The sequence below is a fragment of the Nerophis ophidion genome, linkage group LG25 (genome assembly GCF_033978795.1).
Source record: "Nerophis ophidion isolate RoL-2023_Sa linkage group LG25, RoL_Noph_v1.0, whole genome shotgun sequence".
Lineage (NCBI taxonomy): Eukaryota > Metazoa > Chordata > Actinopteri > Syngnathiformes > Syngnathidae > Nerophis > Nerophis ophidion.
Genome location: NC_084635.1, coordinates 1,322,834 through 1,336,728, shown reverse-complemented (window position 1 = coordinate 1,336,728; position 13,895 = coordinate 1,322,834).

The following is a 13,895-nucleotide window of genomic DNA, read 5'->3' as shown; positions in this document are numbered from 1 at the left end:
TGCCTTGGGGCGGTATAGCTCGGTTGGTAGAGTGGCCGTGCCAGCAACTTGCGGGTTGCAGGTTCGATTCCCACTTGTGCCATCCTAGTCACTGCCGTTGTGTCCTTGGGCAAGACACTTTACCCACCTGCTCCCAGTGCCACCCACACTGCTTTAAATGTAACTTAGATATTGGGTTTCACTATGTAAAGCGCTTTGAGTCACTAGAAAAAAGCGCTATATAAAATATAATTCACTTCACTTCACATCACTAATACACCCCCTTACCATCACAGATGCTGGCTTTCGAACTTTGCGCCTTGAGCAGTCCGGATGGTTCTTTTCCTCTTTGTTCTTTGTTATTTATTTTACCCCATATTTGTTCCCACTACTGCACCTTAAATTGGAGTCTTTAATCTCGCTATATGCAGATATAATGACAAAAAAGTCTATAATATTCTATTCTATTCTATTCTGTTTTGACCACTCCTGACATAAGATCTTCTGGTGGAAAGTTCAATGGTCAGATAAACCAAAAATGTAACTGTTTGGCCACAATACCCAGCAATGTTTGGAGGAGAAAAGGTGAGGCCTTTAATCCCAGGGACACTATGTCTACTGTCAAGCATGGTGGTGGTAGTATTATACTCTGGGCCTGTTTTGCTTCCAAAGGAACTGGTGCTTTAAATGGGACAATGAAAAAGGAGGTTTACCTCCAAATTCTTCAGGACAACCTAAAATTATCAGCCTGGAAGTTGGGTTTTGGGCGCAGTTGGGTGTTCCAACCAAACAATGACCCCAAACACACGTCAAAAGTGGTAAAGAATGGCTGAATCAGGCTAGAATTCAGGTTTTAGAATGGCCTTCCCAAAGTCCTGACCTAAATGTGTGGACAATGCTGAAGAAAGAAGTCCATATCAGAAAACCAACACATATAGAAATTATTGTAAACTCAAGACAGCCATGACATTATGTTCTTTACAGGTGTATGTAAAGTTTTGATCACGACTGTATGAGTGTTCCGAATGCACAAAATGAGGTGATATCAGGTAGGAGAATTGGGTTTTGCATGATTTAACCCCTTTTGGCAATCGTCTCATTGCCACACTTTGAATCAAAGGATCATCTCCTAGGTAAACAATTAGAAAGTCAGGATTGCAACAACACCCAGGATGCTTTAATATGCTCAAGCATGAGCAAACACACCAAACTGTGATTACAGACAATAGGAAAATGTCTCACACATAAAAAAAAAAATGCCGCGCACAACGGATGCTAATGACTTTCCTTTGTTTGAAGCTCTAACCACGCTGAGCCGTGATGTGTGTGAAGTATGATCAGAGAAAACGTGCTGAGTCGGCGAAGGAGCCCCGAGATGTGCCAGGAACTGATACGCCTGATGAGGAAGGAGCAGTGAGTATCTGTTCGGTATGTGAGAGCTTGGCTTTGGATGGCAGATGTCACACCTCTAACTAAGCCCCGCCCCCCCCCGGCAAGAGCCCACCTGTTGGACCAAAGCCATCTGGTGGTTGGTCTCTCTCTGCCTGAGTCTGACCCACAACTGCCCACCTATGATGTATGACAGGACACATCTACAGGGTCCAATGCTGGTTGATTGTCTCCTTCAGGGGTGTCCAAACTTTTGACTTGGGCTCCTTAAAGCAGGTACTGGTAGATTTGGCACTGTGTGCAGGTGCCAAGTCATGTTGGAAAATGAAATCTTCACCTCCATAAACTTGGTCGGCGGCAGGCAGCATAAAGTGTTGTAAAACTTCCTGGTAGACTGCTGCATTGACCCTAGACCTCAGGAAACCCAGTGGACCAACACCAGAGGATGACATGGCACCCCAGACCATTACCCATTGTGGACATTTGACACTGGACTTCAGGCAAGGTGGATTCTGTGCCTCTCCTGTCTTCCTCCAGACTCTGGGACCTTGATTTCCAAAGGAGATACAACATTTACTTTCATCTGAAAACATAACTTTGGACCACTCAGCAGCAGTCCAGTCCTTTTTGTCTTGAGCCCAGGCGAGACGCTTTTGACGTTGTCTCTTATTCAAGAGTGGCTTTACACAAGGAATGCGACAGCTGAAGCCCATATCTTGCATACGTCGGTGCGTGGTGGTTCTTGAAGCACTGACTCCAGCTGCAGTCCACTCTTTGTGGATCTCCCCCACATTTTTGAATGGGTTTTGTTTGACAATCCTCTCCAGGGCGCGGTTATCCCTCTTGCTTGTACACTTTTTTCTAGCACATCTTTGTCTTCCCTTGGCCTCTCTATTAATGTGCTTGGACACAGAGCTCTGGGAACATCCAACCTCTTTGGCAATGACCTTTTGTGTCTTGCCCTCCTTCTTTAAAGTATCAATGGTCATCTTTTGGACAGTTGTCAAGTCAGCAGTCTTCCCCATGATTGTGTGTCATACAGAATCAAAACCAGAGACCATTTAAAGGCTTTTCCAGGTGTTTTGAGTGAGTTAGCTAATTAGAGTGTGGCACCAGGTGTCTTCAATATCTGACCTTTTCACCATATTCTCATTTTCTGAGATGTAGAATTTAGGGTTTTCATTGGTTGTCAGCTATAATCATCTCCTTTTTGGCAAAAAACACTTGAAATGTATCAGTCTGTTTGGAATGAATGTATACATTCTACAAGTTTGACTTTCTAAATGGAATCATTGAAATAAATCAACTTTTTCATGATATTCTAATAATATGACCAGCACCTGTGTGTGTGTGTGTGTGTATATATATGTATATGTATATATATATTTACTTTTGACTTAGGAGCAATATTGGGAAAAAAAAAATTGGTCGACTGCCTCACAACACGAAGGTCCTGAGTAGTCCTGGGTTCAAATCCAGGCTCGGGATCTTTCTGTGTGGAGTTTGCATGTTCTCCCCGTGACTGCGTGGGTTCCCTCCGGGTACTCCGGCTTCCTCCCACCTCCAAAGACATGCACCTGGGGATAGGCCCCTCCCACCTCCAAAGACATGCACCTGGGGATAGGTTGATTGGCAACACTAAATTGGCCGTAGTGTGTGAATGTGAGTGTGGATGTTGTCTGTCTATCTGTGTTGGCCATGTGATGGGGTGGCGACTTGTCCAGGGTGTAAGCCGCCTTCCACCCGATTGTAGCTGAGATAGGCACCAGCGCCCCCTGCAACACCAAAAGGAATAAGCGGTAGAAAATGGATAGATGGATATACATATACAATATTGGTGTTGTTTACGTGAGTCATATTGCAGTCTACGCGTATCTCTTATGTGTGACTGCCATCTCCTGGTCACATTTATCATTTCATCATGTTCCGAATAAAATTGGTTCGAGGCCAGTTAGCACAACCAAAATTATTCCTTACATTATCTTCATTATTTATATATTGCATCCTTTTTTTTTTTTAGATAAAAATGTTTTATGTCTATCTCTTATTTGTTTACTTACTATGGTATATTGTTTTATTGAACACTGAATTTTTAAACACAGAATATTTTATGACACCGAATTTTCTTAAACACTGAATTGTAAACATTGAATTTTTATACACAAAATTTAAAAAAACTGAATTTTAAACACGCATTAGGCTCAAATTTTTATTCAATGAAATTGTCAGCATAATAAAGACAAATTATGTTGACAAAAAAGTAATCTGCTGTAAATCAAGTGAGCCAAGACCGAACACCTCACAGCTGAACTAATTAAACTTTATTTCAATATGTGCATCATTTAGAGATTTAATATTCAATTGGAAAGTTTACAGTATAGATAATATTCATTGAGTGAAGTAGCCACAGAGGTGTTATATTTAAGAAGTGTGTGAGTTCTATTTTACAAGATGTGTATTTGTTCAAAAGTGTGTTTTTTTGGGCGGCGGTATAGCTCGGTTGGTAGAGTGGCCGTGCCAGTAACTTGGGGGTTGCAGGTTCGATTCCCGCTCCTGCCATCCTAGTCACTGCTGTTGTGTCCTTGGGCAAGACACTTTACCCACCTGCTCCCAGTGCCACCCACACTGCTTTAAATGTAACTTAGATATTGGGTTTCACTATGAAAAGCGCTTCGAGTCACTAGAGAAAAGCGCTACATAAATTTAATTCACTTCACTTTTTATGTAAAACAGTTTTTGCCATGGATCAACTAACTGTTACTATGAAGTTTGCACAAGCAGAAAATAAACATTGAGGATGTGACAGCAATGAATTTGCCTTTTTTAGCATTAAATAACTGCATTTTCTTTATTTACCTTTCGTTTCTTTGTCAGACACTTTGTTATGTTATTATTTGTGTTTAAATTAGATTCAAGACGAATGGCCAGATGCTTAATATTGTCTATTGTGAGCAAACTGTGGTGCTGAATTTCCCCCTGGGATCAATAAAGTACTTTCTATTCTATTCTATTTTATTCTATTTTATTAGGCACACCAGGTTATAAGGCGCACTGTCCCGTTTTGAGAAAATGAAAGGACTTTCAGTCAATCAATCAATCAATCAATGTTTATTTATATAGCCCCAAATCACAAATGTCTCAAAGGACTGTACAAATCATTACGACTACAACATCCTCGGAAGAACCCACAAAAGGGCAAGGAAAACTCACACCCAGTGGGCAGGGATAATTCACATCCAGTGGGACGCCAGTGACAATGCTGACTATGAGAAACCTTGGAGAGGACCTCAGGGGACCGAAAGCAATGGATGTGGAGCGGGTCTAACATGATACTGTGAAAGTTCAATCCATAGTGGCTCCAACACAGCCGCGAGATTTTAGTTCAAAGCGGATCCAAGACAGCAGCGAGAGTCCCGTCCACAGGAAACCATCCCAAGCGGAGGCGGATCAGCATCGTAGTGATGTCCCCAACCGATACACAGAGTTTTAAGGTGAGACTTAAATGCTTCTACTGAGGTAGCATCTGGAACTGTTACCGGGAGGGCATTCCAGAGTACTGGAGCCCGAACGGAAAACGCTCTATAGCCCGCAGACTTTTTTTGGGCTTTGGGAATCACTAATAAGCCGGAGTCTTTTGAAGGCAGATTTTTTGCCGGGACATATGGTACAATACAATCGGCAAGATAGGATGGAGCTAGACCGTGTAGTATTTTATACGTAAGTAGTAAAACCTTAAAGTCACATCTTAAGTGCACAGGAAGCCAGTGCAGGTGAGCCAGTATAGGTATATATGTATGTATATATGTATATAAAGGTATATACAGTATAGATATATATGTATGTATATATGTATATAAAGGTATATACAGTATATATGTATGTATATATATATATAAAGGTATATACAGTATAGGTATATATGTATGTATATATGTATATAAAGGTATATACAGTATATATGTATGTGTATATGTATATAAAGGTATATACAGTATATATGTATGTATATATGTATATAAAGGTATATACAGTACAGGCGTAATATGATCAAACTTTCTTGTTCTTGTCAAAAGTCTAGCAGCCGCATTTTGTACCAACTGTAATCTTTTAATGCTAGACATGGGGAGACCCCAAAATAATAGGTTACAGTAATCGAGGCGAGACGTAACAAACGCATGGATAATGATCTCAGCGTCTTTAGTGGACAAAATGGAGCGAATTTTAGCGATATTACGGAGATGAAAGAAGGCCGTTTTAGTAACGCTTTTAATGTGTGCCTCAAAGGAGAGAGTTGCTTTACAGTCCGAAAAGTACAATTTTTTGGGGCCATTAAATCTTTTCACTTCTGAAAGTATCATTCCAAGTCCAAGAACCACTGAAGACATGAGTGGATGTTAGTGTGTTCTATGCTGGGGTCTTTACACCAGGACACATCTGCTGGTCTTTGGGACAACTGAAGTTTACTCACAACCCACAGATCCATTGCAATATGTTCACCACCTTCCAAGTCCAAATGCCAGGACCAAAGCTTGGCAGCGCCGGAGCCTATCCCAGGCGATTTAGGACAAAAAAAGGCAGACTACACCCTGAAGTGTCTGCCAGTTAGTCGCAGCGCAATCATAAACATCGCCCTGAGGTAACTGATCCCACACCAGCTGCACAAAAGTCAGCGTGATATTACAAATTTCGCTCGATACTGCTTTTCAAATGTTTGCAAAGGTGTTGTGAGACGTGTGCACAAAATATTGACGTTGAGTGGGGCCCGGCCCAAAAAAAGCCTAGCGTTTAATGAATGGAAAAAACATTGCCAAGCTGTGATGTTTTATACATCGACTTCACTCCGTAATTGATGACATGGCTTCTTCTCAGAGGAGATCTCAAAACAAAATAGATACAAACCAGCTCGCATGGCAAATAGCCCAGAAATGAGGTGAGAAAACTGCCAAAACAGTTACTTAAAGGCCTACTGAAATGAGATGTTCTTATTTAAACGGGGACAGCAGCTCCATTCTATGTGTCATACTTCATCATTTCGCAATATTGCCATATTTTTGCTGAAAGGATTTAGTAGAGAACATCCACGATAAAGTTGGCAACTTTTGCTCGCTAATATAAAAGCCTTGCCTGTACCGGAAGTAGCAGACAATTGTGGAGCTCCTCACATCTGAACACTGTTTACAATCATGGCCACCAGCAGGGAGAGCGATTCGGACCGAGAAAGCGTCAATTTTGGATGTTCTCTACTAAATCCTTTCAGCAAAAATATGGCAATATGGCGAAATGATCACGTATGACACATTCTCATTTCAGTAGGCCTTTAAGTAACTGTTTTGGCAGTTTTCTCACCTCATTTCTGGGCTATTTGCCATGCGAGCTGGTTTGTATCTATTTTGTTTTTAGATCTCCTCTGAGAAGAAGCCATGTCATCAATTACGGAGTGAAGTCGATGTATAAAACATCACAGCTTGGCAATGTTTTTTCCATTCATTAAACGCTAGGCTTTTTTTGGGCCGGGCCCCAGTCAACGTCAATATTTTGTGCACACGTCTCACAACACCTTCGTAAACATTTGAAAAGCAGTATCGAGCGAAATTGATTTGAACGAGTATGAAAGATTTGTGGATGAGGAAAGTGAGAGTGAAGGACTAGAAAAAAAAAGACTATACTGTTACGATAGCGCCGCATCAGTGTCGCCTCTCGATGCACGGGATCAAAACAAGCAGGAATGAAGGTAGGAACAGGTTTTAATATAAAAATACAAAAAGAAAACTTGTACAAACGGTAAAAATAAAAGTTTGCCAATGCACGGGAAGCAGAACACAAAACGTCAGCAAAAGGCAGAGTTCAAAAAGTCCATAAAGCGCGAGCTGAGCGTGCGGAGGCTAAGCTAAAGTTAGCAGAGAGAATACAAACAGACAAAACTAACGTAACTGTTGCGTGTTGCCAACAAACTGGCGACGAGGAGCTGAGGTAGCAGGCGGTCTTAAATACAACACAATATATCAAAACAGGTGTGCTTCGGGAGTGTGTGCAGGAGCTGTAATTAAGTAGCCGTGGTGACGAATGTAAACAAGGAAGTGATCAACTGAAGGGATCGGCAGAGTCCAAACGTGATCAAAACATATCCAAAACAAAACAATAAACGATCCGTGTAGCGGATCGTGACATATACAGTGGGAGCGATTCAGATGTTAATAGACAAATTTAATAGGAGGATGTTGGAAAATCCCTTATCTGCTTATTGTGTTACTAGTGTTTTAGTGAGATTATATGGTGGTACCTGTACAACCTGAAGGTCGGCCCCGCACCTTTCTTCAGCACCAGTCGACAGGTGGTGGCGATGCCCATCTCTGCCCTTCTCAAGAGACCCTCTTCGAAACACGATCTTTCGAAATGATGGCTGCATAATACACTGTACTTTGTGTGTGTGGTCCAATCCAACCGTGTTCGCTTGACCGCTCTGTTCCATAGTAAAGCTTCACCGTCATCTTTCGGGAATGTAAACAATGAAACACCGGCTGTGTTTGTGTTGCTAAAGGCGTCCGCAATACACCGCTTCACACCTACAGCTTTCTTCTTTGACGTCTCCATTATTCATTGAACAAATTGCAAAAGATTCAGCAACACAGATGTCCAGAATACTGTGGAATTATGCAATTAAGGCAGACTACTTATAGCTTGGATCGGGCTGGAAAAAAAGGTCCGCTACAACCCGAGACATCAAGCTCACGCGTCATCGTACCGCGACGGTTTCAACGGGACACTTAGCGGGAAATTTAAAATTGTAATTTAGTAAACTAAAGCGGCCGTATTGTCATGTGTTGCAATGTTAATATTTCATCATTGATATATAAACTATCAGACTGCGTGGTGGCTAGTAGTGGCTTTCAGTAGGACTTTGAAACTTATAGCCATTTTGTGAAGGTCTTGGTGCACAAACATGGAGGCGCTTGTTATTCAGTGTCTCATAACAAAACATGAACTTGCAGTATACTGGAGTACACAAGGCTATGGAACAGGAAGTACAACTCATAGGGGTTCTTTCGACACAAAACATGTACTTGGTGGATCTTCGGTCAACATTTTGCATAGATTATGTTCTACAGACCATCTTTTTGTGGACGGTCTTATGTACGTGCCTCCACTCCGACTGCGTCTTCGCCCCGTCATCCACGTTGTACCTTTTAGCGCTTCCATAGCAAGTCTACTGACGGATATGCGCTAGAGCTAGACGCTACTTTGTATTAGAAATGGCAACAGTGGAGGATGCATGTGCATGTATGGGCCAGTCTGCCCCACAACAAAAGCATATAGGAAAAGAAGGAACTTATTGACGACTACATTGGGCATTGGGCTTAAAGCATTTGCCCGGGGGCCAAAAGCCAGGTAACATATATATATATACAAATACATATATATATATAGATATAGATATATATACACGTGTGTGTGTGTGTGTGTGTGTGTGTGTGTGTGTGTGTGTGTGTGTGTGTGTGTGTTTGCAAGCAAATTGTCCGGTCATATGTTAATAGTAATAAAACTTTCAAATGAAAACTTGTATCCGGGATCAATCTCTTCCCACTCCCTTTTGAGCCAATCTTGACATCTACAAAAGATTAGTCACATGTAATATTTTCAAATATATAATGTATTTATATATTTCTTTTGTATTTTATGTCATTCTCTTGTTTTGTTTGCATGGCTCAAAATAAACCATTCATTCATTCATTCATTCATTCAATGGCACATTTGAACAACAAACTGTGGACGTCATGTATTTCAATGGTTTTGACAGGCCTATTTTTAACCAAATATATTGGAATAATTGAAACCTTCTGTTTGACAATCTTTACTTTTCAGCCCAGCAAAACAAAAGCCAGCATGCCGTGTGTGTGTGTGTGTGTGTGTGTGTTGGGGGGGGGGGTCCTTTCAAATTGTGTTCAGTCAAAGTGGTACAGTATTTTAATTTGGCTGCCCCCCAGAGTCATTTGGAAAACAGTCTAAAATAAAACCAGACAATGAACTACTGTATTATGAATGAATAAGCTGTTGGAGTGGCCTTTTTTCCTTATTTTATTTTTTTTTTGCAAAGGTAAGCACATTTAGCTCTATTTAACAGGGAAGTTCAATGTGGAAATTTGAAAATTAATGTGTAGTGTTCCAAAATAAACAAATGCTGCTGTTTGTGAACTAATTTGAAGTGCATTATTACTGCTCATTTTGTATGCACGTCTTAAATCAAAGGGGGGCCCCAATCGTTTGGCCTCCAAGGGCCAAAGTGAACATGTGCCAGTGGTCTGCTGGCCAGAGTTTTATTGTGCAACACCAGTGAGAAGTTTAGCCTCATACCACCATGTAGAAAACTCATTTGTGTGCTAAATTCTATCAACATGCAACTCTGCAAGGTTTATGTACGAACCCCAAAACCAGTGAAGTTGGCAAGTTGTGTGAATCGTAAATACAAACAGAAAAAATAAAATGATTTGCAAATCCTTTTTAACCTATTTTTAATTGAATAGACTACAAAGACAAGCTTTTTAACATTTGAACTGGAAAACTTTGTTATTGTTAAGGTTTCAAAAAATGAATCCAATTGCGGATCAGTAAATAGTATTTTTAATAACAAAAAAATCACTGGCGAAAATAATTTAAGAGTAACAAAAGTCAGCTCCAGGAAGACGGGGTCAAAAAGTCTGTTCAGCATCTGAGGAAATACAAAAACAGGATTCAGAAAAGGTTTCAGGGCAAAGGTCAGAATGATAGCGTTCAGGTTAGAGTACACCACAGGCGACAGACGAACTGGCACTGGCTGGGTGGAGAGCCAGGGTTTAAGTCAGCTCGTTGATTAGGTGCAGGTGGGCTTGGATGGCTGGCAGCACACCTGCAACTGACGACCACACTTGCAGACACAAGAGGGAAAAAAAAGGCAGGAGAACTGCCCTCATGACAGTTATTTGTTGCAAATACCGTATTTCCTTGAATTGCCGCCGGGTACATAGTATGCACCTGCCTAGAATTACTGCCGGCTCAAACTCTTTTCGCAACATATTATTTTTATTAGCGCATCTCTAGAATTTCCACCGGGTCAAACGCGTCACGTGACGAGTGACACTTCACCTGTCATCATTTTCAAAATAGAAGAGGCTGATTTCAATAATTTGAAATCGCATAAATGGAAGACGATTAAGAGCTATTCAGAAGAATTTAAGGTCCAAGCTATTGAATATGCTAAAAAGAAGAGTAGAGCTTTAACTTGCACTTACAGATGTAGCGACAAACTGTATTTAGTGACAGTGGTTTTCTGAAGTGTTCCTGAGCCCATGTGGTGATATCCTTTAGAGATTTATGTTGGTTTTTGATACAGTGCCATCTGAGAGATGGAAGGTCACGGTCATTCAATGTTGGTTTCCGGCCATGCCGCTTACGTGGAGTGATTTCTCCAGATTCTCTGAACCTTTTGATGATATTATGGAGCGTAGATGTTGAAATCCCTAAATTTCTTGCAATGCCACTTTGAGAAATGTTGTTCTTAAACTGTTTGACTATTTGCTCACACAGTTGTGGACAAAGGGGTGTACCTCGCCCCATCCTTTCTTGTGAAATATTTGGGAAGCTGCTTTTATAGCCAATCATGGCACCCACCTGTTCCCAATTAGCCTGCACACCTGTGGGATGTTCCAAATAAGTGTTTGATGAGCATTCCTCAACTTTATCAGTATTTATTGCCACCTTTCCCAACTTCTTTGTCACGTGTTGCTGGCATCAAATTCTAAAGTTAATGATTATTTCCAAATATGTTGTCTTTGTAGCATATTCAACTGAATATGGCTTGAAAAGGATTTGCAAATCATTGTATTCTGTTTATATTTACATCCAACACAATTTCCCAACTCATATGGAAAGGGGGTTTGTAGTTATACATGTCTTGTGTTTATTTACTATATTCATCATTCCGTGCTGAATATCAGGTCCCACCCGTGACTTCTTAAATAGCGTAGTGGTGGAGACACCTGGGGATCTTAGGTGCCTTTTGTTACAGATGATTTCTGCTCTACAGATTTTTTGTAGAGAAGACTAGAGTTGAATTCTTCTCTTGTTGCCTTATTTGTATTTGACTTTATTAAATGTTTGGGTGGAATTTTATTGAACAAAACCAGTTTTCTTTTAAGTTGTCACGTCTATGGGATCATGTTTTGTTTTGGTCACGTTCGGTTTTGTTTTTTGGACAATCAGTTCCGGTTTTTGCCCTTCCTGGTTTGTTTTGTTACCTAGCAACTCATTAGTTTTCACCTTGTCCTCATGTCACGCCCCTGTCGTCATGTCTCACACCTGTTTGCACTAATCATGTCCATTATTTAAACCTGCAGTTGCCAGGTGGTCAGCCTGGTGACTTTACCTCAACTCCCTTCATGCCATGCCATGCCTGTTAACCACACTGTCCATAGTTTCCCTCCTTCCTATGCCACATAAGTTTTTGTTTTTTTTATGTCACAGTTATTGAGTTTTGTTTTTTGTCCATAGTCATGCCATAGTGCAAGTTTTTGTTGTATAGCCAAGTTTTGTACTTCCGCCCTCGTGTGCGCCTTTTGTTTGCTTCCTTTTTGTAGTTTTTTAGTATAAGAAATAAATATGTACTTACATTCACGTCTCGCTCGTGCCAACTTTCCTTTGCCTTCCGGGAAAACAAACCCCAAAGTCCACGCTTTGACATAAGTAACATAGCTGTTCAGCCATTTTACCATGAATTGATTAACATGGACCCCGACTTAAACAAGTTGAAAAACTTCTTCGGGTTTTACCATTTAGTGGTCAATTGTACGGAATATGTACTGAACTGTGTAATCTACTAATAAAAGTATATATCAATCAATCAAATTAACTCTAGGCCGATACTGAGGGCGACTGTGTTGACCAGTTTGACGCGTGCAAATGTTAGAATGTCCAGTACTGTAGAAATGTGTTTGGATATGACAATCCGTTTATTCCAAGCTATCAAAAATAAATCAAATGTAGGTTATATAACATAAAGTATGCTGACCTTGGCTGGCATATTGATACAACATTGTCACGGCACAACACGGCACGGTCGAAAACTGTTTGTCCTCCAATCGCCCTGCCTGTGCTCACACCTGAACCCAATTTAAAGAGGTTACCATGGTAACCACACCATAGCAACAGTCCCATCCCTGTCAACACTTCCTGGTTCTTAACAGGAAGTGGGCGGAGCAATTTGCCAAAAAGGAAATTCAACATGAACTGAGGCCAGCATCAGTTAGAGAAAATAAAATAAAAACAATATGTACAAAAAAGGACATTTGGCTCCAACAATAGCCATGTATCACAGCTGTTTACCTACCCTAATTTCCGGACTATAAGGCGCACTATAATCCTTTAATTTTCTCAAAACATCAACAGTGCGCCTGATGTACGGCATATGTCAGGGGCCCGCATGGCGGCAGGTGCCGTGACCCCAGGATGCAGGAACCAGGAGAACAGGAATCAGGTAAGAGGATTTTAATATCGTTAAACAGAAGGAAGTAGTCGTGCATGTAGGTTCTACAAACATAAATCAATCCTCGATCAGTCCAGACAGGCATGAATAGAAACATGCTGATTGGCAGCCGGTCCACACTGGCTGCCAATCAACAACAGGTGAGGGGAAAAAAAACAAAACAGCGCTCAGCGGAACAAGCAGGAAATGGAAACAAAATGTCATGATCCGCTACTTGGATCATGTCTTTTGTATCACATCTGGTTAGTTTGTCTTCCTTAGCTCCTAGTGGCACTTCCTGTTTTTTCCGTTTCCTTAGCAACGCATTTGTGTCACCTGCCTTCTGTTTGTCAAGCGCACTTGCTTTTTGATTATCACCTGTATTTAAGCCTGCCCTTTTTGTTCCTTCGGTCTCGCAGTGTAATTTGCTCTTGATGCAACAGGTGACGTCGCGATCCCGCATTGTATTAAATACCCTTTAGAACTCCATTAGCTTCCATGCTATTTGTTTGTTTATTTCCCTATCTTACATGCTAGCATCTTTTGTTCCTTCTAGCTCACATGCTAGTTCTGTTCGTTTTGTTTACAGTGCCTTTGTGCAAGTGTTTTGTTCTTAGTTTGTTCTTTAGCATAAATAAATGATTTCTTATCTTTACGCTGTGTCTTATCCGACTGCATAATTGAGAGAACGCAACCGCATCACCACAATGTCCGCTAAGCGTCACACAAAATAAGAGCACTGATAGGAAGTAAATAAAAAAACAAGGAAGCACAAACAGAAATGAAGTGACAGAGCGTCACAGCATAATTCTGGTTGTGCTTACCGACCCCAAAGCAATTTTATTGGGTACATAGTGTAATGATAAGTTTGACCAGTAGATGGCAGTCATACATAAGAGATACATGTAGGCTGCCGTGTGACTCAAGTAAACGAAACCAACATTTTATATGTTCCTTTGAGAATATAAAACATTACACACGGCGATCAAAAATGTGTCAAAAACGTTTTTAGTTCGACTTTGGTAAGCTACGAAGC